We start from the raw sequence: 25,036 nt of genomic DNA on the forward strand, positions 1-25,036 counted from the left end.
TCATCATTTCTTGTCCATTTGTCATCCATCATCTTAAGTGCATTGGAGATGTTTTGTAGCCTATCCTGAACGTTGTCAATGCTGACCTGGTGCCAGCCTATGTTGTCATAGGCGTATGCTGAAAGTTCTGTCAGTTCCTCGTGTATCAGCTGCTCGCCGGCTGGTGTAGTCCACTAATTTTGTTGTCGAATGGAAAATAGATATCATCGCAGCGTTTGTCAAGTCGTTCCTCCATGGTGCCTATGGCAGTGTAGATCTTGGATGTGATCTTGTCAACCTCTGCTGCTGTGTAGGGAAGTAACTCCACAGGATTCTTGCCATCGATCCATGGCCCTCGTAGCCTGTCGATCGAAGATGAGTTTGCCTGCAAAAAATTTTGATTAGTGATTTTATCAATATCCCTTTGGGCATGAAGTATTTAACTAGACAATTTCTTTAAATGTAGCATGACTGGTGATACGAAGTGGTCATGCATGTCCTCGTAAGTCTGCAGCCTATCATCCATGGCTGAGATCTTAGCGTCGAGCGATGTGATGGTACACACGTCGATCGATGTGGCAGGTTGTTGGTCCTTCTTGCGAATGGTGTCCAAATCTTGCTGTAGTAGCTCGATTTTAGTGCTCAGCCAGTCCACATTGTTGTTGAGAGGGTAGTACACGTCGTTTATCCCCGTGTTGATGTATGAGATTTCCCATTCATCCTTGTGTTCTGCTGAACATTGCGGTTCTGCAGGGATCTGGGCTGTCGGAAGACTGACGTCGATCGATGGTGCATGTGGTGCGTCGATCGATGCTGAAGTCGTGGCTTCCTTCTCAAGTTGCTGTCGTAAACTCTCAATTTATGTCCTCATTTCTACCATACTTCTGAAAAGCTCATTGTAGCCTCTATCTAAAGGTTGATGTGTATCTTCTACCAATGATTTGAGCTCCTCTCCCAGTTTTTCCTGAGCTCCACAAATACCAGTCACTATCTCGTTGATTTCATCTTTGGTGTAGAGTTTTGGTGCCCGTCTTGTGAGTGTGAAGGAAGTGGCATGTTCTGGAAGACAGATGTGGCTCTCTTCAAAAAGAGATGTTCTTTCCAGTAATTTCCTGATGTCGTCCTTTGTGACAGGTATCATCTCACCAGCTACGCCTCGTGCGTGTCCACACTCATCTCTGTAGACTCCATACTCGTCCCTTCGTTCCCAAGTGAACTTTCTGGCTCCGTACATGTCAAAAGCACGGTTTCCAAATTCATAACGTCTGTCGATCGACGTCGGGTCATCCTTAACGGTCGACGTTGGTGTTATCCTGTCGATCGATGTCTGAGTTATCCCGTCGATCGATGTCTGAGTTGTCCCGTCGATCGATGCTTGACCTTTTGGTTCGCCTGATAGATTTGGATTGATTTCTGTTGCGGCAACTCCTACGTGTTTGTTTGGATCGGTTTGAATGATGTCTGGAGTGCCACGTTGCTGTGAGAATAGGTTGTCAGGTCCATTGGCCACTTGAAGGATATCTGATATGTCCTCTCTGGACACTTGTAAGATCCTTCCATCTATTGCACGTGTGTTGCCATCTGGGTCCCTGAAAATACCAAATTCATCAGGTGTTAGAAAACCGTAATCAATGTTTGCATTATCATTCAATTTTGAAATAGAAAGATTAGGTTTAAGAGTAGTATCGATCAATGTTGATACAGATGCATCGATCGAGGACAGAATAATTTCTGCAAAACTTGTGTTCTTGAGATGATTGCTCTTCATGGATTTTCCTGTTGATGTAGACGGAAGAGTGTTCATCTTTTCTGCTTGTGTGTCTGCTCTGGTGTGTGGAGGTGGTTTCAGGGGTGCAAAACGTTTTAAATAGGTATCTATAAACCTAGTTGGAGAGGGAATATTCTCTTGCTCCTGGATTTTTGTTGCGACGCGAATATCGATCGATTTTCCTTTATGGGTGTCGATCGATGTGAACGGTTGTTTTGCTGGACGAGGGTGGGTATCGACCAATGTGGAGTGCACTTCGTCGAACGATGTTGGAAACGTGGTGGTGAACATATGTGTTTCAAATCTTTTATCCTGCAAAGACATTTGTATTGCACGTTCCTTCCAATAATACTCATTGTATTCCTCTGTATGTTCCTCGTTAGGTGAAGTAATTACAGTGTCAACTGAAAAACTTTCACGGAAACCACTGTCTGCCCAACTGCCTATGGAATAATCATCACGTCCTCTCTTGCTTGGAGGTTGGAAGGCAAAGTGTGGTTAACAATGATTAGGTGGAGCGAAATGGTCAACCGGCTGAACAACATCGAGCGACGTGTTGTTACGGTCATCGGTTATTGTTGACTCATTGGAATCGATCGATGGAAAGGTGTGGGTGTCGATCCATTCCAAGTACTCTGATTCTTACTCTGCTCCACAATGGCATGCGCCAATGAAGCCAAGTTCTTTCCCGTAATCCACAGAATTAATAATTTTTCTCTTAGGTTAGATAGGGTCGTAGTGGATGTTAAGGTCTATCAGCGTCAGACACAATTTGTTTTTGTTCATGTCACATACAGCTCCTACTGTAGCTAGGAAAGATTTTCCAAGCAGAAGTGAAGAGTTCCAGTTAAACTCGATGTCTAGGACATGAAAATCTACCGGGACAAGGGCATTACCAATCTGTACCTCCAGATCTCTTATGATACCTCCTGATCGTTTTTCTGAAAGATCCACGAAGGTGAAGGATTCTGTTGAAGGTTCGATGGTCAAACCAAGATGGTCTGCCATGATCCTAGGGGGGATACTAACTGATGCTCCTGTGTCACACATTGAATGGGGAAATGCAACACCCTTGACTACGCATGGTATTGCAAACTTCCCAGGATCACTCTTCTTCGACAATGTGATCCTGTGTCTCATCTTCTCTCTAACTTGATGAAACATTCTCCTAATGTCCTCCTCAGTTACCTTTGTTTCTCTGAAGAACATCCACAACCGGTGTGTGAAGTAAGCTTCATGAAAAGCTTTTTCGATTGGGATTCTAAGGATTCTTTTAGTGAAACCATCCATCTCCTTATCGTTAGCTTCCCTCTTAAGGTTCTTAGGAATTTTCTCCTTTCTCTTCCTTAACCTTCTCCCTTCAGTTTTCTATTTAAATGGTTGGGTTTTGGTTCGGGTGGGCTAGCTAATGGTTTCTGTGGTGGTCTGAGTGCGTTGATATAATCATTATCGATTGAGGGTAACCGCACTCGGTATGTCAAAGGTGCCTGTCGATCGATGGGCGGTGTGTTGTGACGATCGACGTCGATCGATGGTTGGGTCAACCGATCGATCGATTTTATCATAGAAAGGGGAGGGTGGGTGAGGATGCTTAGCTGCGAATTCCTCATGAGTTAGAATTCGAACTACATTGCATTCAGTCGATTTAGCGGACGATGTCGATCGATGACTGGAGTAATCCATCCATCGATCTTCGTCATGGTCTGTCGATCGATGCGAGTTCATCGACATCGGTCGACACCATTGGGATACGCCGAGACTCATGGAGCTTTCGATTTCGAAGTCTCCTTCCACAAGATTTTCATGTCTCACCACTTGCCAGAAATCATCATCTATGATGGCATTTACTTGGTGGTTTCCTTTATTAGCTCCTGCCTCTCTAGCAAAAGCTTCTTGCCTCTTTATATTCTCGCCAGACTGAATTACTTGTGTTTCATGTTTTCTCACCTGAGTCCCTAAGGTCTCGATTTTAGTGTTCAGATTGTTGTAAGCGGAGTCTATTTTACCGTTGAAATCCATGGTGATTTGTTGTTGTCCCAACAGTACTCGATCAAGCATTTCTTCGATCTTGTTTTCCTGAGTCTGGGGTGGTGGATTCTTGTAGTAGGAGTTCGAGTAGCTTTTGCTGTTGTTGAAGGGTTTTTGAAATTGTGAACTCTGGTTACTTCTTTGACCATTTCCAAAGAAGTTTCTGTTTCCGCCCTTGTTTCCAAATTTCTGGAATCTGGTACCTCATATGTAGTTAACATTTTCTTCTCCTTCCGTATCTGCTACTTCTCCTTCAGCTAAACAGACTTGCTTCCTAAGAAGCTCGTGCACCACATCTAACTTAGCTCTTACTTCGTCCATCTGTTCCTTCCCGATAGAGGCTACAGATTTATTCCGTTCAGAGTCAGTGTTTTTGGTGATGCTGCTGTTAGCAAGGTTTTCGATAAGTCTCACAGCTTCGAACGGATTCCGAGTAGTGAAGTTTCCTTCACTCGCCGTATCAAGAGCCATTTGATACTGTAAGGCGAGACCTCGGAAGAAAGTGCTTAGCAGCTGCACTTCGTTAAATCCGTGGTGTGGACAGTCTCGCTGGAAGAACCTAAATCTAATCCACGCATCTTTGAAGGACTCTCCAGCCTCCTGCGAGAATGTGGAAATCCTGTTTCGAAGTTCTTCAGCGCGCACCTCATCGAAGAAGTTTCGTAAGAAAGCATTCTTGATGTCGGTCCACGATGTTAAGGATCATGTGGGTTGATGTCTAAGCCAGTGCATCGCTTCTCCATTCAGCGTGTATCTGAAGAGCTTGCACAGCAGGTAATCTTCGGGGACTCCTTCCATCCGAATAGCAGCGATTAAATCCTCGAACCGTTCTAGATGGTCCATAGGATGCTCGTGCGGTAGCCCAGAATAGGGTATCTGCAACACGAGAGTGTAGTATTGAGGTTTCAGCTCGAAATTCTGCTTCTGGATCTCCGGAAGTCGAATAGCTGATCTGTTGGAATAGTACTCATCTGGGCGATTGTAGTCGGCCAGTGGTTTCGATCGAGCGTCCTCGTCTACAGGTTGAGCAGCTCCTGTAGTATCAGCATCAGGGATTACAAACCCCTGAGCGTCTATTTGTTGCATGCATGATATGTTAGAGCTCAACCGCTTAACTCAGTGATCAGCTATCGCATGTTTCACTGGTTAACAGGCTAGATCTCGTGTCTCAACGGTTAGTATGTTGACAACGAAAGAATGTCGATCGACGGTCCTATTGGGGACATCGATCGACGAGTTCTAGCCAGGACTATGCGCGAGTATGATATGCCCTATTAAGATACTAAATTGGTGATTAGCCCTCTCTAGCAGTCCTAATATGATAGATAGATGTCAGGATGGGATAACAAGGGTGCTTGAGTATGCAATCCAATGATCATGTTCTAGTTAGAAAAGCTAAAACGAGCAATGAATACAAATCTATCATGAATATCACAACAAGGCAGATCTATAGTTTGGGGGCTAATCCCACAAACCTATTTGAACCCTGGATCTAATAAATGAACTACTCAGACATAGCAAAGCAATTCATGACAGTGAAGAAATGGAAATTCATAGTATAGATGAAAAGAAATGAAAACAAAGAGTTCCAATCACAAGTGATCTTCTCTCCAAAACTCTCTCTCTCTCAAAGTAAAACTATAACAAAAAGCTCTCTCTGCCGTCAAAACACTTAGGCAGTATATAATCTACTAGGTTAAAAACTCGTCAGGGCATTTTCGTAATTTGGCTTGGACTTGGGCTTCAAGTCCGCTGGATCCAAAATGTCACGTGTCCACTGTCTCGACATCGATCGATGGTACTTGTGTACATCGTTCGATATTAATCTTCATTTGTCGAGGCATATCTTGGTGTCGATCGACAGCACTGATGCGCATCGATCGATTGTTCTTCCTCTCGTCGACCTCTACATGGTCAGCTCGGATGAAATGTCTTTTAAGCTCCAAAATGCTCCAAAGTCATAGCTTTACTCCGAAATGCACCTGAACCTGAAAACATACCTAGAAGAGTAGAAAACATAGATATATATATATATATATATATATATATATATAGTAAAACACCTATATACCATGGAAGAAAACGGGTCAAATCCAAGGTATATCACGGTGTAATATCGATCGTTGTTGTTGGGGTCAAAAACGGTTACGACGGAATTACCACCCGAAAATCCTCGGAGATCGTATTTCCGCAAGAGATAGTAAAAGGAAAGATGTAATTTTCGTAAAAAATAACCAATACGAAGTTTTTACGAAGAAGTATCCTTTGAGATTCAAACCGAACAAACCAAGCTCGGTCACCACGCATACACGCCGTCCGGTCGCTATGCAGCAACCAAACCCGAGCCAAGCTCGGTCGCTACGTAGCGACCGAGCGTCCGTCTCGCTCGGTCGCTACGTAGCCACCGAGCTCGAGCCCAAGCTCGGTTGCTACGTAGCGACCGAGCGCTCGTCCCGCTCGGTATCTACGTAGCGACCGAGCCCGGCCAAGCTCGGTCGCTACGTAGCGACGGAGCGATCGTCCCGCTCGGTTGCTACGTAGCGACCGGGCTCGTCCCGCTCGGTCGCTACGTAGCAACCGAGCTCGAGCCAAAGTTTGGTCGCTGTGTAGCGATTGAACCTTTCCGAACATCGATACGATACCAATCCATGCATTCTCGTCAAATCTTCGAATGCTATCTCCCGAAGACCGTAGCAAGCTCAGTCCATGTTTTCCGCTATTCTAACTCATCGATCAAACTTCGCGGATTAGAAACCGCGGAAAATTCGTAGTAAACGTGTCGAGTCGGAAGACGGTCCAAAGGTACCTAAAACACGACTCGAGGCCCATCCTACGATTTTCCTAACCAAAAGCCCGTAATCCACAGCATGGTTTACGCTTGGCCCACAAGGAAGGATAAATGTCAAGTTTCCGCAGATAAATACGGAAGTTTTGAAGATAATTGTGAAGATCGGGAAAAATGAAATATCTCCATTTTTATGCTATGACGGCTTAAGGGCAGAAGAGTAAAAGCGTAAACCGACCTTGGAGCTAGTATATAAGGAGTCCAAGACGAGGAGCATGAAGAAGAACGTTTTCAGAGCAAACTTAGCACTTACAGCAATTTAGGCAATTTTCCGTTTTTGTTATTTCGAGCTGCGACTCAATTAGGTTTAGCCTTCTTAGGGTTACTAGAACTAGGAATCTCACCGACAGCTCTCGAGCCCAGGCTTATACCTTGTTGTAAACGCTCATACGCAAATTCGGAATAAGATCTTCTTTGCTCTCTTTTCGATTTCTTATACTTTATCGTTGTCATTTTCGTGTTCTGATTGCTTGACGTGTGGTAATTAGCAGATATCCGGGTCCTCTGGGAAATTAGGGTTTTCTTAGTTTCCTTATTTAAACGGAAATCGACAGTGCGAATTTCGGTTCCCACAGTTTGGCGCTAGAAGGAGGGGGATACGGATCAATCTAACCCGCAAAAGCCACATCACTCTCAATTAGACATGTCAACTAACGACGCGGATAATGTGCAAAGTCCTCTTAACGGAGGCAGCGGCACCGATCTCCACACTCCAGTAGTGGACGTATCTGCGGCCAACGCACAAGCCAACGCCGCGACGCTCGAGGAGTTTAAGAAGATGTTCGCCACCTATGAGAAAAGGTCGGAAGAACAGGATAAGCTCGTGAATACCTTGACCAAACAGGTTGAAACCTTAACGGCAAGGACCCAAGCAATCCGTCCCCGCGGAACCACCAAATCCGCGGGAAGAGGCTCGACTTCGCCATCCCACTCGATAGAACAGGACTCGCGCGGGAACGACCTTCCGGTCAAAACCCTAGCGAGAAATCTCCCATCGAAAAGGGGAACTCTGAAAGTCTTCCGCCCCCTGCAAAGGACTCGGAGGATAACGAAGCCGAACACATTGACTTGGATCCTAGCGATGTCTCCAACGACACCGACGAGGATGTCGACAGACATCCAAGAAGGACCAGGAGCCGATCTGCTCGGGAAGGCTCCCCGTTCGAAAAACCAATGACGGAAGAAGAAGAAATCGCCTATTGGAACAAACAGGAGGAGCTGGCTGAAAGGCAAACCGAGCTCACTCGCAGTAAATGCCGACAGGCTCGGAAATCTACTGACGAGACATCGGATATCCGCGATCTTCGCAACTACATCACCAAGACTGCGGCAGAAGTGAGAGCCGTAAAGTCTCAAATCCATCATGCTACTAGTGCTGCCCCCGAGATCGATCGACTGCTGGAAGGAGCTCGAAAGACCCCCTTTACCAGTCGCATTTCGGATATGAGGGTGTCCGATCCGGGAAAAATCAAAGTACCGAAGTACGATGGTACGGCCGACCCAAAAGCGCACCTTCAGGCTTTCCAAATCGCGATGGGAAGAGCAAGACTGAAGGACGGTGAAAAGGATGCCGGCTATTGCCGCCTGTTCGTCGAAAATCTTGAAGGGGCAGCGCTCGAATGGTTCGCACGCCTTCGTCGCAACACCATTGGGAGTTTCCGACAGCTCGCATCAGAATTTCTCAAACAGTACTCTGCATTCATAGACAGAGAAACTTCCGATGTTGATCTCTGGAGTCTCTCCCAGAGGGAAGACGAACCCCTCCGCGAGTTTATCAATCGGTTCAAGCTGATAATGTCCAGAGTCAGTGGGATAAGCGACAAAGTGGCCATCGACACGCTGAGAAAGACGCTCTGGTACAAGTCGAAATTCAGAAAGTGGATAACTCTCGACAAACCGCGAACGATCCAGGACGCCCTCCACAAAGTGACGGACTACATCATAGTCGAGGAAGAAACTAAAGTCTTATCGCAAAAACATAAGGCGGCAAGACCATCCTCGAAAGACGTGGATCTAAAAGGGAAAAAGAATAACTCTCGTAACGACAAGTACGTCCATCACGAGGGGGAAGATTTCCAAGGGGCGCATAACTATGCGATCAATTCGGATCAAGGCCGGACCACGGGCAACACATGGACTCGCAATCAAGGGTATGACGAAAACACCTTCTGTGAGTTCCACCAATCCCGAGGACACTCTATGACCAACTGCAAAGTCTTGGGAGCAAGACTGGCCGCGAAGCTACTCGCTGGAGAGCTCTCGGAGGTAACTAGCGTCAAGGATCTCATCCTCGATTCTGATCGCCCTCCAAAGACGGATAGAAATCCGCCCGCTGAAAAGTCCCCTCAACGAAACCAACCTGGGGATAAACGCGGTAGGAGGCCGAACGACAAGGGGAACGATAACAATCGTCGCAGAGTCAATATGATCATCGGAGGATCACAATACTGCGGCGATACCGTGTCGGCCATCAAGGCTTACCAACGGAAGGCAGAGTCAAGTGCAAATTGGCCTACATGGTCTCTTCCTCGAGATGGCCAAAATTGCTCGATCACTTTCACAGAGGAAGAAGCCGGCGGTATCGACCAACCTCACTGCGACCCGCTCGTCATAGATCTCGTCATACGAGATTTAGAAGTCGGAAGGGTACTCGTCGACACGGGAAGCACGGTCAACGTAATCTTCCGCGACACTCTCAAGCGGATGAGCATCGAACTCGGAGAAGCAATTCTGACGCCAAAACCGCTCACGGGTTTTTCAGGCGAAGTATCAATGACTCTCGGATCGATCCAATTGCCAGTCATGGCCAAGGAGATCACGAAAATCGTCGAGTTCGCGGTAGTCGACCAACCCGCTATCTACAACGTGATCATGGGAACCCCATGGCTCAACGCCATGCAGGCAGTTCCGTCAACCTACCACCTGGGTCTCAAATTCCCAACCCCAAGCGGAGTCGCGGCCATCTGGGGATGCCAAAAACAGTCGCGGCTATGCTTCCTCGCAGAGCACAAGTTAAGGCAAATCACGGCTTCTGCAACTGCAAACGGCAAACGCTCGAAGATAGATCAATCTTCGGCTAAAAGCGCCCCGAGAAAAGACGAATTAAAGTCGTCTACCGATGCAAACGCATCGGACGTCGAAGCTCGACACAAGTCCGAAGCCCACGCTACAACTCAACCGGAACATCCAGAAAATAGCGTTGACCCAGCCACGATCGACACGGTCAAGGCGGACATCGCGACATCTACCGCCGAGTAAGAACACTCGCGGCATGAAACAGAACTACGAGATGGTTTGATCCTCGAAAGGGGTACGTAGGCAGCTCGTCAAAAGACGAGTTCAGCTATCCCCCTCTCTAAAAAGGGGGGGGGGGAGTGGGTGCGTATACTCGTATACTCCCACTTAGAAAAATCTTCATTATTGTAATCGAGTTTTTAGAAACTTCAAAAACTTTTACAATATACGTTGTCCTTTTTATCGAAAACGCTTACGCTTCAGTAAACATTAAGACATCCGGTTTACGCTTGTCTGCGGCCTCATCCGGCCCAAAAATCGTAAAAATTATCATCTTTCAAACACACAAATACACACGTATAATCCTTGAAATAACAGCGAGACGTCGCAAAAGTTAAAATTCAAGGATAATACTAAAAAATTGTCCGAACGCGACCACAAAAACCTTACACCCCGTTCGTCGATTGGCCCCGATGAACACGCCAGCCGTCTTAAACAAACGCAACTCGATCACTCTTTTGATCTTTAAAAACGTCCAGCACAAGGACAAAAGCGCGCTACAACAAAAATCCGAAATTTTGGTTTAGCACTTCCACTTGATTCTGAGAAGATGCTCGATTCGTACCATACAAGTCATATAAGCCGAGAACATAACGCGGGCTTTAAATCGGTGCGAGTCAGGAAGAAATCGCAACAGGAAAAACGGTAGCCGGCTAGTCACCGCACAAACCTTAACCGAAAGTAAACCTAGGTCTTGCCCTAAACCCAACGCTCTGGTCTCAAACATCTCAAGGCATGATATCTAAAAGATACGAGATCCTCAACCATGTCTCTCCGTTCATACCTCAATGCTCTCGAAAATCGTAAAGATAGGTAATTTTTACGAGAATCACGAACGAACTAACAGGTCGAACGTCTAATCAGAACTAAATATGAGACGACAACTCGTATTTACTTCGACCCTATTCAGGAAAACTCGAAACAAAACATTCATCATATAAATAACCGCGTAAGGCGGCAAGGGATTCAAAGCCACCAACGGCCAGTTCCGGTAAATACAAATACGGCCATCTAGGCCTAAGCAAAATCCAAATTCAAAAGGCCACACTCCCGAAAACAGATAAAAGGATAACTAATCCACCCCTCATAATCCAAAGTCAAAGTCCCCGGACAACGAAGCACCGAACGCATCCGCGGGACGATCCACTTCCTCGCCACCATCGGGAAACCCGGTCGAAACCTCCTCGGTATCAGGGAAACCGGGATGGAATCCCAGAACCCTTGAATCCGCTCGTCGATCGGAGGGATAAGCGCCTCAGCATGGGCACGCTCATTCATCCCACTCTTCATCAAGCTCATTTCCTCTTCGAACACATAGTCATCGGCTCGCGTCCTCCAAAGACTTCCGACCGAACCGCGGCACTCACGAAAGTCACCCACCGAGGTAAAGGCATTCTTGAGGTTCCCATACTCAACCTGGAATTGAGAGGCACGAGTCTTCATCACCTCGACGATTTCCCTTTTGCCTTTCCTTTCCGCTTTGCGGATGGCCCGCGAATGATCACGAGTAAGTTGCGCCTCTCGCTCCATCATCTCGCCTTGCACGCGACCGAGATCCCGCTCCGCTTTCTCCGCTTTGAAGCGGTAGACCATGGCTTCTCTATGGCCCGCCTCAATGGCCGAGCCCAACAAGCTCAGGCCCTGCAAAATCGATTGACATGTTATAAATATATATACATAGGACAATCACCAAAAAAATTCTCAAAAAACTAACCCCATTGATGATGTGAGATCCTTCCGCAACGACTCTCGGCCTCGCCGATTCTTTCGTAGGAGGAGGAGCATCGAAATCCGGTGGCAGACCAGCAAAGAAATCATCGAAATCCGGAATAGAGACCTCGCTCGAACAACTCCGATCGCCGTAAGCAAGGTTCGGATCCCATTCTGGAAGCATAGAGTCATTCATCTAAAACTCTATGTCGCCAAGATCGACATCTTTTCCCATCCAAGAGCTCGACTCCGGCACAACTGTTGGAGCTTCGACGGGATTCTGGTCGTCAGGTTCGGAGTCGCTTCCCGTGTCCGCAGCCAAAGCAGGGTTGCACGAATCTCAGTGCCTTCCGAACCCTCTTCGGCGTAAAAGAAGTCCAGAAGAAGGGACCATTCCTAAGAAGATCCCTCACCGCAATGATGTCCTCAGGGAACGGAGCAAGAGGGTTGATGAAGGGACGATCATTCGGCAACCTCCAGAACAGTGGAATGCAACTCTCTTCGACGGACGCATCGTCTATACGAACAAAGAAAAAGAACTTCTTCCACGAGTTGAAGTTCGAAATGAACTTCTTAACCACTGACATAAATTTCTGAGGGACCAACCTATGCTTATCCGTATCTGTGACAAGTTGAAGCCTCAAAAGCGCTTCATAATGATCGACGGAAAGGGAAAGGCCATGCTCGTAGCTTAGGATCAGGATCCCAATAAGATGCTGAATGGCAAGGGGAGTCAACTGACTTATCGCAACTTCGAAACGATCCAACACTCGGATGAGAATTTCGGGTATTGGGAACCATAGGCGACAACGCACTATGAACGCCTCATAGCAAGTAAAGTAACCCTCTGGGGGGGCTGTTGGCACATTCCCCGCGGCGGGGAACCCGGAACTCCACAGCATCCGGGATATGGTAGAACGATCGCATGATCGCGAGAAACTCGTCGGTACTCCTGCTTGCATCCCCTTTCTCGACTCCACGATGGATCAGGACCGGGAACGACTTCTCCTTGGGAGGGGTCAACGAGCCATAATGAGCAACCCACCATGCCTCGTCCTCGGCAGGATGTACCGAGTGAGGCACGAACTCCATCTTCGGAACGATGAGCTCTTCATAAGCACTCGCGGATGAAGACCCTTTTTCGGAATCTTTTTCTTGCTCGACATCTTTACACTTCTCTTGAGCAAATAGAGGAAAAGGGTGGAGAGAAAGATAGAAAGTTTTTCTTAAGAAAGATCTTAGAGAAAGACAAGAAAGTGAAAAAATTATGAAACAAGTTACCTCCCTTCTTATAGGCATGAGGATTTACTATTCAAGCTCGGTCTTTCGGATATTAATTCCATCCATCACGCCTAACTTGCCAAACATGCCTAACCGCACGCTAGGATCCTACGATGCATGATCCTAACGGGCTGGGAGGCTAACTGTTGGGGTCAAAAACGGTTACGACAGAATTACCACCCAAAAATCCTCGGAGATCGTATTTCTGAAAGAGATAGTAAAAGGAAAGATGTAATTTTCGTAAAAAAAAACCAATACGAAGTTTTTACGAAGAAGTATCCTTTGAGATTCAAACCGAACAAACCAAGCTCGGTCACCACGCATACACGCCGTCCGGTCGCTATGCAGCAACCAAACCCGAGCCAAGCTCGGTCGCTACGTAGCGACCGAGCGATCGTCCCGCTCGGTCGCTACGTAGCGACCGAGCGCTCGTCCCGCTCGGTCGTTACAAAGCGACCGGGCTCGAGCCAAAGTTCGGTCGCTGTGTAGCGATTGAACCTTTCCGAACATCGATACGATACCAATCCATGCATTCTCGTCAAATCTTCGAATTCTATCTCCCGAAGACCGTATAGCAAGCTCAGTCCATGTTTTCCGCTATTCTAACTCATCGATCAAACTTCGTAGATTAGAACCGCGGAAAATTCGTAGTAAACATGTCGAGTCGGAACACGGTCCAAAGGTACCTAAAACACGACTCGAGGCCCATCCTACGATTTTCCTAACCAAAAGCCCGTAAACCACAGCATGGTTTACGCTTGGCCCACAAGGAAGGATAAATGTCAAGTTTCCGCGGATAAATACGGAAGTTTTGAAGATAATTGTGAAGATCGGGAAAAATGGAATATCTCCATATTTATGCTATGACGGCTTAAGGGCAGAAGAGTAAAAGGGTAAACCGACCTTGGAGCTAGTATATAAGGAGTCCAAGGCGAGGAGCATGAAGAAGAACGTTTTCAGAGCAAACTTAGCACTTAGAGCAATTTAGGCAATTTTCCGTTTTTGTTATTTCGAGCTGCGACTCAATTAGGTTTAGCCGTCTTAGGGTTACTAGAACTAGGAATCTCGCCGACAGCTCTCGAGCCCAGGCTTATACCTTGTTGTAAACGCTCATACGCAAATTCGGAATAAGATCTTCTTTGCTCTCTTTTCGATTTATTATACTTTATCGTTGTCATTCTCGTGTTCTGATTGCTTGACGTGTGGTAATTAGCAGATATCCGGGTCCTCTGGGAAATTAGGGTTTTCCTAGTTTCCTTATTTTAACGGAAATCGACAGTGCGAATTTCGGTTCCCACAGTTGTCGAACGATTAGGACCGATCGACGATGAAGGTATGGTGTCGGTCGACGGTTGGTTGTGAGTATCGATCGACGACAAAGTTGTTGCGTCGAGCGATGTGGAACGTTGACCTCTATGGATGGTGTGTTCCAAGTGAGCAGGATCATCTGAGAACAGCATGATTTTCTCTTTGTTGCTTCTTATACCGCTGGGCATGCACCTGAAAAGACAAGAAAAATATTATGTTAGAAAGGGGGTAGAGAAGAGACTAAGAATCAATAAAACTAAATCTAATGGCGATCAAAGCTCCCCGGCAACAGCGGCAAATTTGATACCACTCAAATTACCCTAAAGAGTGTTACTCTCATCAAAAGAGGTTCAGATGTAGTACTTAGGGATCGAATCCACAAGGAGCTAGGGTACAATTAAATCTAGTGTTTATTAATTCTAAGAGCTGTAAATGTTTAAATGAAATAACAATAGTAACAAGCGAAGTAAATAGTAAATGTAACTTGGTTGGAAATGGTATTAGACGCATGGCCACTATTCAGGTGTTGGAGATTATAATATCTATAGATGTCTATTTGTTGCATGCACGATATGTTAGAGCTCAACTGCTTAACTCAGTGATCAGCTGTCGCATGTTTCAATGGTTAACAAACTAGATCTCGTGTCTCAACGGTTAGTATGTTGACAACGAAAGAGTGTCGATCGATGGTCCTATAGGGACGTCGACCGATACACCTTTACCTACGTCGACCGATAGTCAGTTGAGGACATCGATCGAAGGGTTCTAGCCAGGCCTATGCGCGAGTATGATATGCCCTATTAAGATACTAAATTGGCGGTTAGCCCTCTCTATCAGTCCTAATATGATAGATAGATGTCAGGATGGGATAACAAGGGTGCTTGAGTATGCAATCCTATGATCATGTTCTAGTTAGCAAGGCTAAAACAAGCAATGAATACAAATCTATCATGAATATCACAACAAGGCAGATCTATAGTTTGGGGCTAATCCCACAAACCTATCTGAACCCTGGATCTAATAAATAAACTACTCAGACATAGCAAAGCAATTCATGACAGTGAAGAAATGGAAATTCATAGTATAGATGAAAAGAAATGAAAACAAGGAGTTCCAATCACAAATGATCTTCTCTCCCAAAACTCTCTCTCTCTCAAAGTAAAACTGTAACAAAAAGCTCTCTCTGCCGTCAAAACACTTAGGCATTATATAATCTACTAGGTTAAAAACTTGTCAGGGCATTTTCGTAATTTATCTTGGACTTGGGCTTCAAGTCCGCTGGATCCAAAATGTCGCATGTCCAATGTCTCGACATCGATCGATGGTACTTGTGTACATCAATCGATATAAATCTTCATTTGTCGAGGTATCTCATGGTGTCGATCGACAGCACTGGATGTGCATCGATCGATTGTTCTTCCTCTCGTCGACCTCTACATAGTCAGCTCGGATGAAATGTCTTTTAAGCTCCAAAATTCTCCAAAGTCATAGCTTTACTCCGAAATGCACCTGAACCTGAAAACATACCTAGAAGAGTAGAAAACATAGATATATATATATAGCAAAACACCTATATACCATGGATGAAAATGGGTCAAATCCAAGGTATATCAAGGCCGTAGTAATACTAGTTATCCGAGTAACTTACAAAGGGTAAACTAAAGTTACCCTAGGAATACTAGTATACTAGTTATACTAGTTACCCGGATAACTTTGGAAGAAGAGAGAAGCCATATTCTCTTAGCTAAGGCATCAGTCTGTTGCAAGGGAAGAGGAGGCGCGTGTGACAGGCTGGAGAAGAGCTGCATAAAGCGAAAGGAGCTTTATGCACAAGGAAGAAGCTCATTAGATGGTTTGAATTAAAGCAAACCTTATCTCTTGTAATAGTGACATTTTATGAAACCCTCATCCTAGTGTTGCCTCCTCATATATATTGTAAGCTCTGATCAGATTAATAATTAAGAAGTATGGGATTATCTCTCTAGACTCTCTCTCTCTCTTGTTCATGATGATTCTTAAATACTCTTAAACATGATTACTACCTAATCTCTCTATAAATCTCTCATTAACCTTCTCTAATCTACCTTTAATCTCTCAATACCTACTTTATTCTCTAAAATCATATGGTATCAGAGCCAGGTTGGCTTTGGTATTGAGAAACCTCATTCCATTTCTTCCTTTCTCTAGCTTTTGTGTCCTTGTGTTCTTGCTCTTGTGTTCTTGAGGGTTCCGTGAAGCTGTGTGATAAAGTTGAGTCATGTGGTGCTGTGCTTTGAGTTCTTGAAGTCTGGTACTGTGTGTTCTTCAGCTGAGTTGCAAGTTTGAAGCTTTCTTGTCATGTCTAGTTCAAGCAAGAGAAGATGGAAGGAAACAACTTCAGCAAGCTAGTTACTGTCCCAGTTGCGTTGAAAGGTGGTTCAAACTACCTCTTTGGTCTAGATTGGTGAAGACTGCCATTGGAAGGCTAGGGCTGTGGAGCCACATCACTGATGATGGTCCGAAGCCAGTGGCCAAAGAAACTGAAGAAGGTGAAGAGGAAAAGACTCTCACCAAAGTTGAAGCCAAGAAGTGGGTACAAGAAGACTTGATGGTGCTCTCCGTACTGCAAGGATCTCTTGATGTTCCTCTCTTTGAAGCTTACAGCTACTGTGAGACTCCCAAACACTTGTGGGAGACCCTCTCAAAGACGTTTGGGAACGTCTCCAACATCAGCCGTGTGTTTGAGCTGAAGAGAGCCATTAACTCCATGAAGCAAGATGGAGGAGAGCTCACCAAACACATGGGAAAGTTTGGATCATTATGGTCTGAACTTGAAAGTCTAAGACCTAACATCACTGATCCAGCAGCTCTTATGGAAAGAAGAGAACAAGATCAAGTGTTTGGATTGTTGATGACATTGGATCCTTGCTACAAGGATGTCATCAAACACATCTTGAGATCGCCTAACCTACCGTCCATGGAGAAAGTATGCGCGCAACTTCAGAAGGAGGAGGGATCTCTTGGCCTATTTGGAGGCAAGGGTGAGCTTACTATGGCTCATCAAGCTGAAGGAATGCAAGCAAACAAGACTGCATATAGAGGCTCAGGAAGGAAGTATGAAAACTATGAGGGAAGCTGTGAGCATTGCAAAAGGACCGGTCACAAGAAGAGTGAGTGTTGGATCATACATCCTCACCTCAGGCCACGCGGGGTCAACAGGGATAGGGAAGCAAAGGCTCATCTTTCTGCTGAAGCAAATGGTGCTGGTTCATCCGGAGCTAGCTCAGGCGCTAAGGTGGGTGAAAGTGAAGGTAGAGCCTTGGCGTCTCATCAACTGATTGGAAAGGGTATGGATCAGAAGGTGTTCAAGAGAGCTAACCTTGAAGCCTTCTTCCAAGCTCTTAAGGAGTCTGGTAACATCCTTGGAAACACCCTTGGATACTCATATGCTGCTCATACATTGCCTAGTAATACTGATAAATTACTAGACATTTTTAAAAGCTCTTACACTGCTGCTAGTAATCCTAGTAATGTTGGGGTCAAAATCGGTCACGACGAAATCAATGTCTGAAAGTCCGTAAAAATCAGTATGAACATTTTTACGAAAAAGTAATCCTTGTAAAGATATCTTTACGAAGAGCCTTGCGGTAAAATCTTGTTCAAATCTCAATCGAACCACTAAATATGATTGTCCGAAGGCAACGGACATGTATCCAAATCGGCCGCGGACAAGCTCGAGTATGGCAATCGGACCGCAGACAAGCCAAGCTCGATCGATACACGGCGACCAAGCATGCACATAGCTCGGTCGCTACGTAGCGACCGACCGTCCGTTTCGCTCGGTCGCTACGTAGCGACCGAACGTCCGTCCTGCTCGGTCGCTACGTAGCGTCCGTCCCACTCGGTCGCTACGTAGCGACCGGGCGTCCGTCCCGCTCGGTCGATACGACACCAGTCCATGCATTCTCGTCTATCCTTCGATGCTATCTCCTGAAGACCGTAGCGAACTCAGTTCATGTTTTATGCCATTCTAAATCATCGATCAAACTTTGCAGTAAAAACCGGAGAAAGTCCGTTCTTTATCGAAAGAAGTCGCAATAAACGTTTCGAGTCGGAATACGCCCAAAAGGGACCTAAGACACGACTCGAGGCCCATCTTACGATTTCTTAACCAAAAGCCCGTAAACCGTAGGACGGTTTACGCTTGGTTTGCAAGGGAAGATAAATGTCAAGTTTCCGCGGATAAATACGGAATTTTGAAGATAATTACGAATATCGGAAAAAATGGAATATCTCCATTTTATGCTATGACGGCTTAAGGAAAGAAGAGTAAAAGCGTAAACCGACCTTGGAGCGAGTATATAAGGAGTTCTAGGCGAGAGGCATGGAGGAGAGAACTTGTTAGACTCGGAATTCTCTGCACTTAGAAACTTTAGGCTTTATTCTCGACAAGTTCGGTTTCTATGACTGGCACTCAATTACTAGACGAACTCGCCCAGGCAGTTCGATCTCTTGTCAAGCTCTATCAATTGAACTACGTTCGGCTTGATCCTCGAAAGGGGTACGTAGGTTCAGTCTGAAATCAATCAAAAACATTTTCTATATCTATTTCGTCTTTTGTTATCAAGCTGCGACTCAACTAGGTTTGAGCTATTAAGCCGCTAGAACTAAGTAACTCGCTGACAGCCTTTGCGGCCAAAGCTTTCATGATCTCTTGTAATGATCGCAACGCTCTTACGCAGACTCGAAATAAGATCTACTGTTTTCTCTAAACTCTTTTGTTATATTTTCATGATTTCCGCATATATTTGGTCACTTGTCGTTGGCTCTCGCAGAGTTCCGGGACCTCTGGAAAATTAGGGTTTTCCTAGTTTCCAAATTTAAACGGAAATCGACAGTGCGAATTTTGGTTCCCACAGTTTGGCGCTAGAAGGAGGGGGGTTACGGATTACTCTTACTCATGGCCACAAAACGCTTGATCGAAACGATGTCTGGATATATGAAAGACAAACTCGCAGCACTGACTGCTCATATGGTTAACGACTCTGCAAACGCCACAGTTCTTGAGAAAATCAAAAACCTTGCTGCGACTTTTTGCCGCAGGAAGTGCAATGAAACGAGCTCGCGATTTTCTTTCTAAACATAAAGGGAAACGATAAATCTTATCAAACCCCGTATGATTGGCTTATTACCAAACAAAAGAAATCTCAATGCGTAAGGGCTAATCTCAACATAAAGGGAAACGAGCTCCCAAAAACCGCTGAAAAACCCCTAGGTTAATCGCGGAAAAAGGAAACACAAAAAACGATTACACAGCTCGGTCGCTATGTAGCGACCGAGCACGCACACGGCTTGCTCGCTACGTAGTACACTGCTCGGTCGCTACATAGTGACCGAGCACGCACACTGCTCGGTCGCTACATAGCGACCAAGCACACACACTGCTCGGTCGCTACGTTGCGACCGAGCACGTACACGCTGCTCGGTCGCTACATAGCGACCGAGCACGCACACGGCTCGGTCGCTACGTAGCGACCGAGCTCGAGCCAACTCTCCACTCGCTACGTAGCGACCGGTAAGGCCTCAGAAAGGTCCTCCTTTGGGTTCTCTTTTGAATCCTCATTGCCACGCTTTTTGTTTCGTCTCAATCGGAGTTTCCGTTGAGATTTTACAACGCAAACAAGTAGGACTCGTCTTGGCTCCCTTTCACTCGCTATAGCGACCGAGATGACAGCCTCACTCGCTATAGCGACCCGTCAGGCCTCAAAGGGGTCTTCCTTTGCGTTCTTCTTTGAATCCTCATCGAAAATGCTTTTTGTTTCGTCTCAAACGGAGTTTCCGTTGAGATTTTACGACGAAAATAAGTTCGACTCGTCTTGGCTCCCTTCCACTCGCTATAGCGACCGAGATGACATCCTCACTCGCTATAGCGACCTGTCAGGCCTCAAAGGAGTCCTCCTTTGCGTTCTCCTTTGAATCCTCATCGAAACGCTTTTCGTTTCGTCTCAATCGGAGTTTCCGTTGAGATTTTACGACGAAAACAAGTAAAACTCATCTTAAACTCCTTGGCTTTCTCCTACTCGCCCTTACCTCCAGCTTTGTGTTCTCCTTCAAATTTCGATCGAAACGTCTCTTGTTTCGGTTGGAGTTACCATTGAAACTTTACGACAAAAAAAAAAGCCGCAAAGACTTGTTTTTTCGCATGGATTCAGATTAATCGTATAAAATGGCAACGGTTAACTTAACAGCTTAGCCGCCTCAACTATACGATTACGTTGAACGTTTTTACAAAAATTGATGTCGTATCTGAGGAGAAGATAACAGTCAAGTTCGGAAGATAAATGTCAAGTTTCAAAGGATAAACACCAATATCGGAAATGGCGAACATACACGAGAAGAGGAAAGGGAAATGAGCAAGCAAAACTGAGAAGAGACAAAACTGCATCTTCGAGAGAACAAAAGGTATTTCCAACTTGAAATTTTTTAAATCAGACTTGGAATTTTTGTAGGAAATTACTTTGAGGCTGCCATAGAACTTTAGGGAACATAAAACCTAGGCGGATAGTCTAGCGAACTAAGTCTTAAGCGATTTTTCATATCTCGATATATTGTTCCATAATTGTTCATCCACATCTTGCAAACCGATCTAAACTCTCCGAAAGTCGAGAAACGATCGCCACGCATATCAAGCTCGCTTCCAAAAGAGAGAAAAAGTTAGAGACATGAACGTCGTCTTAAAACCGATTTGTTTCTGGCAATTTTCTCGGAACCGACATATTCCAAATCGTCAACGTGGAAACGACCAAATCACAGTCCAAGCATCGTCTATAAATCGTCCCGAATTATCGATCATTCCAGAAAAAAGCAAGTCACGGAAAAGCATCAAAAACATTTGCGACGAAGAAAACTCGCGAATAGATGTAGCATCGTGCACATTAAAAGGAGCACTTTCCTCCCGATGGTTAGCTAGATCCACCTCTGGTTGCACAATTCGTTCAAGAAACGAATGTGTCATGAGAATCCTCTCAAAAAAAAAAAACTATGAAAAACGTTATGCGACTAGATCGTATTGAAATAAACTTCGGTAACACTCCATGAGTAACTCCAAGCAACTTTCGCCTAAGATCAAAATCACAGCAGAAACGTTTCTTGAAAAATCCGCAGAAACAACGCTACTTTGACATATGTATATATATCACTGATTTACAACCTTCGTAAAACCGGTTATATGATATGTTAAATTATCGTATAGCCCACAGTCGGAAAGCATATGATAAATTCTTCGTAACGAAACTAAGTCCTAACAATCAAACGGTTAGCGGAAAATCTAAACTTTTCGACAATCGACCAAGTTCGATACATTCCACAATTCACTTTAAGCCCGCTATGTTTTACCCATAATACGCGGCATGTAAGGAAAAATTCGTAAGAAAGCTTCTAGAGCTATACGAAACATCCTCAAAAATGCACGAAATAGATCTCGGAAGGCCAACACTTCACAAAGCACTATGAAGGAAATCGCTTCTTCCCATACACAAATTTACGCGACACCTCAGTCCTAATTCCTCGATCGAAAATCAAATTATTAGCATCCAAACAGGAACAACAATTTTTGCTGCGAACATCCGTAGTTAAACAAGAACGTTCCTCAAACGCAGGGTTAAGACTAAACCCTTGCAACATCGCGAAACATCTTTAAGCCCACGAATATTTCAAGCACGAAACGCGGCATACGAAAGAATAACAAATCTTCAGCATTGCGAGACGTCGCAGACGCCTGAATATTCGTTCTTCGACGAAATTTCCTTCCTCGATAAAAAACATTTTCTTGGAAGACCAGACAGTCATACGCACTAACATCTTCACAAACATATCCTTCGCGTAGACTCAAAAAGGTATTTTTTACCATTAAGTTTGTTGCTGATCACAACAAACTCTCAACGTCCTAAACAGACTTAGCCATCTCGTAGAGATGACTCTCGTACATCCAACACAAGGATAAAAGCGCTATAAAAGAAACCCAAAATTTTTGGTCAGCACTTCTAGGAGACTTAAAAATTATCCTCGGAGAGATGCTCGGGTCCAACCATACAAGCCGTATAAGCCGAGAACCTATCGCGGACTTTAAATCGGTATGGAATCAGGATGAAACTGAAACGGGATACGTAAGTAGTATTAGTCATCGCACCCTCTAAAACCAGGAGTAAACCTAGGTCTTGCCCTAAACCCAGCGCACTGGTCTCTAACATCTCTAGGCATAGTATCAAACCCCCTGATACGAGATCCCAAAATTTGTCTCTTTGCCAATATTCGAGAATCTTCAGAAATCCCGCAAGTTTACACACTGCAGAAAACTCTCGAAACAGATTACGGATATAGCAGTTCACACAGAGTTAGATTACGAGATGACAACTCGTAGTCTTCCTTCTACACCCATACAAAATGCCATCGGCAGCAACACTCCTGATAACCGCTACATAAAAACTAGACCGTAAAGGTCTCACTGGAAAACTAGTCATAAGAACCTTAACTCCAAGACGAACTACATAAGGCTTGATCCCTTCAACAAGGGTATGTAGGCAGCCGTCATAAGGCGCAGCCCCAATCTTATCGCGTTCTACTTTTAGAAGAGCTAGAAGACCACTTTTCACTGACCTTTTCAACCATTAATTCCGCCTAACTCACCTTACTTGCCTAACTTGCCAAGCCACTCGCTAGAACCTCACGCTAGAAGCTCATGGTTCTAACGAGCTGGGGGGCTAACTGTCGGGGTCAAAATCGGTCACGACGAAATCAATGTCTGAAAGTCCGTAAAAATCAGCATGAACATTTTTACGAAAAAGTAATTCTCGTAAAGATATCTTTACGAAGAGCCTTGCGGTAAAATCTTGTTCAAATCTCAATCGAACCACTAAATACGATTGTCCGAAGGCAACGGACATGTATCCAAATCGGCCGCGGACAAGCTCGAGTATGGCAATCGGACCGCAGACAAGCCAAGCTCGATCGATACGCGGCGACCAAGCATGCACACAGCTCGGTCGCTACGTAGCGACCGAGTGTCCGTTTCGCTCGGTCGCTACGTAGCGACCGAGCTCGAGCCCAAGCTCGGTCGCTACGTAGCGACCGAGCGTTCGTCCCGCTCGGTCGCTGCCAAGCTTGGTCGCTACGTAGCGACCGAGCTCTTCCGAAACGTCGATACGACACCAGTCCACGCATTCTCGTCTATCCTTCGATGTTATCTCCCGAAGACCGTAGCGAACTCAGTTCATGTTTTATGCCATTCTAAATCATCGATCAAACTTTGCGGTAAAAACCGCGGAAAGTCCGTTCATTATAGAAAGAAGTCGCAATAAACGTTTTGAGTCGGAATACGGTCCAAAGTGACCTAAGACACGACTCGAGGCCCATCTTACGATTTCTTAACCAAAAGCCCGTAAATCGTAGGACGGTTTACGCTTGGTTCGCAAGGGAAGATAAATGTCAAGTTTCCGCGGATAAATACGGAATTTTGAAGATAATTACGAAGATCGGAAAAAATGGAATATCTCCATTTTATGCTATGACGGCTTAAGGGCAGAAGAGAAAGCGTAAACCGACCTTGGAGCGAGTATATAAGGAGTTCTAGGCGAGAGGCATGGAGGAGAGAACTTGTTAGACTCGAAATTCTCTGCACTTAGAAACTTTAGGCTTTATTCTCGACAAGTTCAGTTTCTATGACTGGCACTCAATTACTAGACGAACTCGCCCAGGCAGTTTGATCTCTTGTCAAGCTCTATCAATTGAACTACGTTCGGCTTGATCCTCGAAAGGGGTACGTAGTCAGCCTTTAACAAGGTTCAGTCTGAAATCAATCAAAAACCTTTTCTGTATCTATTTCGTCTTTTGTTATCGAGCTGCGACTCAACTAGGTTTGAGCTATTAGGCCGCTAGAACTAAGTAACTCGCTGACAGCCTTTGCGGCCAAAGCTTTCATGATCTCTTGTAATGATCGCAACGCTCTTACGCGGACTCGAAATAAGATTTACTGTTTTCTCTAAACTCGTTTGTTATCTTTTCATGATTTCCGCATATATTTGGTCACTTGTCGTTGGCTCTCGCAGAGATCCGGGACCTCTGGGAAATTAGGGTTTTCCTAGTTTCCCAATTTAAACGGAAATCGACAGTGCAAATTTCGGTTCCCACAAGTAATACTGATAAGTTACTAGACATTTTTAAAATCGCCTACACTACTGCTAGTGAGCCTAGTATAACTAGTAAGATGTTAGGATTACTAGGAAACCTGATAAAACAAAATGAACCATCAAGGACCGAGATTACTATAAACATGCATAAACCGTTGATCAATGATTCTGGTGCATCGCATCATATGATTAGTGATAATAACCTGATTAAAGACATAGAACCGGCTCATGGACATTTTATGATTGCTAATGGAGATAGAATTCCTATTAGAGGAGTTGATAAACTAAAACTGTTTGAAAAGGATTCAAAAGCATTTTTCATGCCTGAGTTTACTTCTAATCTTTTATCTGTCAAAAGTTGCACCACTGATCTTCAATGCAATGTTCTCTTTAGCCTTGATGATGTTAAGTTTCAGGATATTAAAAGCAGTAAGTTGATTGGGCAAGGAACAACCAAAGGAGACCTTTATATGCTTGAAGATCTTAGTCCCATCTCTAGTTCTTGTTTCTCTTTTAGTTATGTTTCTTCCTTAAGTAAAGATGCATTGTGGCATTCTAGACTTGGACATCCACATGTTAGGGCTTTAAGCATTATGTTACCAGGTGTCATGTTTAAAAATAATGATTGTGAGGCATGTATTTTGGGCAAACATTGTAGGA

General features: G+C 45.0%; 1 non-coding gene across 1 annotated transcript; it reads left to right on the forward strand.

Annotated features, from left to right (window-relative positions):
- Positions 1-4,301: 4,301 nt before the first annotated feature.
- LOC117126966 lies at positions 4,302-4,408 on the forward strand. The gene has a single exon (XR_004449727.1). It is a non-coding gene; the product is annotated as a small nucleolar RNA R71 (small nucleolar RNA).
- The last annotated feature ends 20,628 nt before the right edge of the window (positions 4,409-25,036 follow it).

This window comes from Brassica rapa, chromosome A07, assembly GCF_000309985.2.
Source record: "Brassica rapa cultivar Chiifu-401-42 chromosome A07, CAAS_Brap_v3.01, whole genome shotgun sequence".
NCBI classification, from domain to species: domain Eukaryota; kingdom Viridiplantae; phylum Streptophyta; class Magnoliopsida; order Brassicales; family Brassicaceae; genus Brassica; species Brassica rapa.